This window comes from Urocitellus parryii, chromosome 9 (assembly GCF_045843805.1).
Source record: "Urocitellus parryii isolate mUroPar1 chromosome 9, mUroPar1.hap1, whole genome shotgun sequence".
In the NCBI taxonomy this organism is placed as follows: domain Eukaryota; kingdom Metazoa; phylum Chordata; class Mammalia; order Rodentia; family Sciuridae; genus Urocitellus; species Urocitellus parryii.
In genome coordinates, this window is record NC_135539.1 from 129926010 (window position 1) to 129932009 (window position 6000).

A 6000-nucleotide genomic window follows, 5' to 3' on the forward strand; every position below is an offset into this window, starting at 1 on the left:
TTACAGTTGTGTTAGATCTAAAGCACTTGATAAATGTTGGCTGTTGTTTTTATATGCTATTTGTGATGATGATCAAATGAAACATTTGTAATCCATAAAATTTAAAAAAAAAAATTAAGATCAATGTGTTCGTCAGCTTTTCTCCACTGTGACCAAAATAAATGACAACAACTTAGAGGAGAAAAACTTTATTTTGGCTCATGATTTCAGAGTCCAAGATTGGTTGACCCCATTGCTCTGGGCCCAAAGTGAGGCAGAACATCATGGTGGAAGTACTTGGTGCAGGAAATCTGCTCAGCTCATAGTGGCTGAGAAACCAGAGAGAGAGAGAGGAGGGAGGAAAGGAGGGGACTAAAGGGAAGGTGAACCCTTGCAGGACATTCCCCAGTTAACCGCCTCCTCCAGCCATGCCCCACCTGCCCACAGTTACTACCCAGTTAGTTCTTTCAAACTAGGATGGAGTGATGAGGTTATAGCTCTCATAAGCTAACTGTTTCACTGATGAGCATTCCTTAAATAACACAGAGGCTTTTGCAGGACACCGTGTATCCAAGCCATAACAATCGATAACAAAGGGGACAAATGATCTATAATAAGATATGTGATATGTGATATCTTCCTTAAATCAGATTATTTTGTACTTGACAAAGATCTGTAAGGCTTTTTGACATATTTGCTTGACTATAAACTCAGCTATGAAAGATAAGAACTGCTCTTTGAAATTCATGTGTTTTTTAAAAATGTTCTGAATCATTTAGTAGATATAAGGACTCATTATTTTGGAAACTTGGAGTCTTTCTAAATTCACCACATTTGAGTAAAAATCACACTGGACTGGTAAAGTCCAGGGCTTGATGTCCATCAGCAAGTCATTCAGCCCCTCAAAGCCACATAAAGGCAGGGCCAGATAACCTGTGGGGACACATCCAGTTGTAAAATGCCATGATCTGTAACTGAAGATGAATGCCGCAGTCTGGCTGGGCACAAAATCACGAGCCACTCACAGCCTTGTAGATTCAAACAGCAATTCTTTATTCCCGAACTCACACCGGCATTCTACAAGCACGTTCTGGGCAAAATCCACACTCTACACCGGGCTCTGAATCCCAAATACTCTCTGAATCCCACTAGAACTCAAGGGGAACTCAAGGAGCAGGCGCACCTGAGGCAGCAGGATACGCCCTATCCCCAGCAGGATACACCTTAAACCTGGAACCGACTTAAACCCAAGGAGCGCCCTAAACCCTGATCTGCCCTAAACCCGGATCCGCCCTGGTCCTTGAGCAAGGTCACCTTACATGCAATGTCACTGCAAATGACCTGGGTCATGCCATGCGTCATTCCTACTTGGCAGTGGCTCTCAGCAGATGAATATTATTATCTTTGTTTTAAAAGTTTGTTTTAAGTCATACAGTTGGAACTTCAAACAAACAGAAAGTAGCTCTCTCCTGACTCCCAGACTAGAACTTTCAGCTCAGTGAATTTCCAACTTTTCAAATCAAGATGCTGTAGAACTCCTCTCTGTGTAAAAACAATGAAAATAAAGACAACTGAGGAGAAATAAACCCCACAATTCTTAGCAAGCTGACACCATCTGAAAACACTGAATTTCACCATCTGGAAATTCCATAGGGAGAATTTCCAGATGGTGAAAATTCTTCCTGCTCACATAACCTGAAATGGGCAAATGACTCTCACTGCTACTCTGCATTGGTCTCAGTCCTGCCTGGTTTTATAAAAACTGATGACTAACAGCAAATGAAGCCACCTGTGCCCACCAACACAAATGATATTGCTTGGAAAAGCAAGAAGACGGGGAGATGCAGATAAGAGAAATAGACAGAAAGCATTTTATAGCCAATCATTTTCTTATTAGTTACATTAACATCAGACAAAATAATCATTTAATCATTAGGGCAAGGAAAGTGACCAGAGATAATATGTAACTCATCATGACAGTACCTTGTTAAAAACATAAAGAACATGGCAAACCCAAATCCGTTAATTTGGAAAACCAGGAAAAGAATGGGAGCAACCTTAATATGATAAAGTGCATCTGTAAAACCAACAGAAACCAAAGCCACTAATATTCTGCTTACAGTGAAAAATTAACACAGTTCTTCCAAGATCAGGAACAAGGTAAAAATGGCTCTCTTATTTAACTTTAAAGTGGAAGTTGTCATTAATGAAATAAGCAAGAAAAAGAATAAAAGGTATAGATATTAGAAAATTTTAAATTATTTGTAGATGACATGGGCTTTTACATAGAAAATCCTCAAGAATCTACAAAGAGATAAATATAACTACTAGATATAACTTTGCCAGGTTTTTGGCTACAAAGTCCACATGGCAAAAGCAGTTATATTTCTATATACTAGCAGAAAAATTTGAAAAATGAAAAATTCTAAATACCTTTTACAATGTCTTAAGAATTGTAAAAAATTTTAAGAATTAATTAAACAAAAAAAATGGGAAAGACTTCTATAGTGACAACCATAAAATATTGCCGACACAAAGATCTAAATAAATGAGAGAGATAATGCTACTATACTGTACGACTTCATTTTCAATCTATTTTAATCACCAACTTTAATATGGCCATTTTCTCCCAAATCTATTAATTTAATCACATTCAAAACCCTACTAGGTTTTTTAGAATAAAAACTAGGGCTGGAGATGTAGCTCAGTGGTTGAGGACTTCCCTGCCATGTTGTGGGTCCCTGAGTTCATGCTGGAGGGGATGAACAGGGGTTGAATAAACTGGTTCTAAAAGTGCATATGAAAATAAAAAGAATTGAAAATATCCAAAACAATTTTTTAAAGCACAATTAAAGTACTTATACTACCAATTTCAAGGTTTACTATAAGCTATAATAAATTAAGATGATCTAATATTAGTATACACAGGGACAAATCAATCAGTAGACAAGAATAGAGTCCAAAACTAGACCCATGTTTCATAGAAAACTGCTTGTTGACAAAGGTGTCAACTGAATGAAGGAAAATATCTTTTCAACAAATGTTGCTAGAAAAACTGCATATCCATTTGGAAAAAAAAAATAGCCTGTACTTTTGTTTCACATCATACAAAAAATTAAAGATTCATCATAAAAAACTACAAAGCCTGTGGAAGAAATCATAGGATAGGTCAGAGGATCATAGAATCGACAAAAATTTTTATATAAAGAAGTTAAAATGTTTCTAACCATAAGTGAAAAACTATCACCTGGACTTCATTAAAATTAAAAATTACTGTACATCAAAAGCACATTGAGAAAATGAATAAATAATTAGCAAAGTGAGGAAAATAACTGTAACACATATCTGATAAAGGACTTTTACCCAGAATACAGTGGTCCTCCTTATCCATGAAGGATACTTTCCATACTCCACACAACCCCCCATGGAGGCCTGAAACAGTGGGTAGTGCAAACCCTGTCCAACATGCACTATATTTTTTCCTATGTTTACATATTTATTACAAAAATTTCATTTATAAATTAGGCACAGTAAGAGATTAACAACTAAAAATAAGGTAGAACAATCATAGCAATATACTGTTATAATCACTATTCTCATGTTTTGTAAGAATTATTAAGGAAAATAAGGGTTATTGAATGCAGCGCTATAATACCATCAGAGCTGGTCTGATAACCAAGATGGCAGGCAGCATGGGTAAGCCAGGCAAAGGGGTGAACTTCCAAGACAGGAAGGAGTGGGAAAGCACAAAATTTAATCAGACTACTCAGAACATGACACAATTTAAAACTTACAAATCATTTCTTTAATTTTTTTTTTTTTGGTTGTAGATGGACACATACATTTACTTTATTTATTTTATGTGGTGCCTCGCACATGCTGGTACTCTACCACTGAGCCACAACTCCAGCCCCAAATCATTTCTTTCTGGAGTTTTCCATGTAATATTTTGAATGTGAAGTTGACCATGGATAACTGAAACTATGGAAAGGGAAACTACAGATAAGGGGTGACTACTATATATAAAAAGCCATCACAAAATGATAATAAAAAGATAACTCAGTTTTTTAATGGGCAACACTTGAAAATGCACTATGTAGATTTAGTGTGTGCCTGGTCTATCTTAGGTCACATCTGATTTGAAATACTAAAGAAGAATGCTTTTTAGAAAATTTCACTGTTAAAAGCCACATTACTTATTTGACATACCAGACATACAAATGAACAAGAACCATATGAAAAGGTGCTCAACACCATTAGTCATTAGAAAAATGCAAATTAGAACCACATTAAGTTACTACAATATACCCTCCTCCTAAATGGCTAAAACTAACAATATAAATATAAAAGTAACAATATAAATATTAGCAAGGATTTAAAACAAGTGGAACTTCTTTGTCACTAGCCTCCTTTAAGACACCAAAAGCTTCTTTATAAATTACACACACACCTACACCATGATCAAATAATTCTGCTGCTAGGAATTTGCCCAGGACAAAAGAAACCAGAAAAATATTTTACTTTATAAGGATATTATGAGTAGCTTTATTCATTATAGACAAAAACTGGAAACAATCAAAATGTCCATCAATAGCAGAATGTCCAAATAGATTGTGACAGAATCATACAATGAGATGCTTTCAGCAATTAGGAAGAAAGAACTAATGTGCCCATACATGATGAACCAAAAAAATCTCAAAAATACTTTGTAAAGCAAAAAAATTCAGGCATAAGACACATATAAAATTCAAGAATAGGATAAATTAAACTATAGTAATAGAAATCAGAACAGTGGTTCGGAGGTGAAGAGACTGACTGCAAAAATGCATTTGAAAAACTTTATAAGTTGATGGAAAGTTTCTAGTTTTTTTTGGGGGGGGCTGTTGATCACATAACATGCATATGTTTGTCAAAACCCATCAAACTGTGCAGTTAGAATGTGGACACTGTATACCTTAATAAATAGAAATCTAGCATTTTCAAATATTTTATGGGAAATATAAAACATGTATGTCCAATTTTTAAGGAAGAAAACTTAAAAATGGCTACATTAGGTTGTGATCAGAAAGATAATTTTTGCTCAGGATACCTGCTTGGGACTTCCTCTAAATAATAAGATCCCTTGGTATGCAGAAAATATGATTACAGATACAAAATTTCAAAGAGTTCCTTAAGAACATATCTTCTGCATGAAGAATTGGCCCCAAAACTGGAAAATATCTTAGTCATCTTGGTTCTATAGAATCTCTCAGGCATTTGACTTATTCCCAGAAGCAGATAAACTGAAATTATTTTCCAGGAAACAGGCCTCATGGTGGATAATGCAATAAATAACATCACAACTGGTGAACTACCTCAGTGATTTTTCTTAGCAATCAGGAAAATGTTTTTCAATAGGTTCAAAAGAGCTATAAGAAGAAACTTTTGCATTTACAAACCAATCTGGTTTTATGTGACATTTTCCTGCACGGGCAAGCATCTTCAGTTTTATCTTGACATGTCTGCTGCTATCCTTCTAAAAGTTTCTTTTGCACATTAAAAGAATTGCCATTTCACACAGCAAAAAACACTAAAAATCTCCCTCACAAACCAAAAAAAGTCATATGATCTCTGGAAAATTGGTTATTTTTTTTTTCATTACTGAGAACTGGTAAAATTAAGTCATATATTATATAAGTTGATATGTACCTTACATGTCATCTTATTAAAAGCCATGGTATATGATCTACACAGATACATACTTTATAACCAAGGTGTTTCTACTTACCTGTTTTCTCAATTTTTTTTGCCTTCCAGGTTATTTTAATCTTCCAATTCTCCAAATGTTTCTAATTATCTGCTTTCTTAATGCCTTATCATTGACAATTTATAGTCTAATCACACCATGATTTACACAAAACACAGAAAACAACAGTTCAAAAACACATTTTCAGGACTCTGCAATTCTGAGCAGTACATTTTCTCCCCAGTGAGAGACAGATACCGATCCTGCCTACCCATGGCCTTCCTTTTTAAAAATCC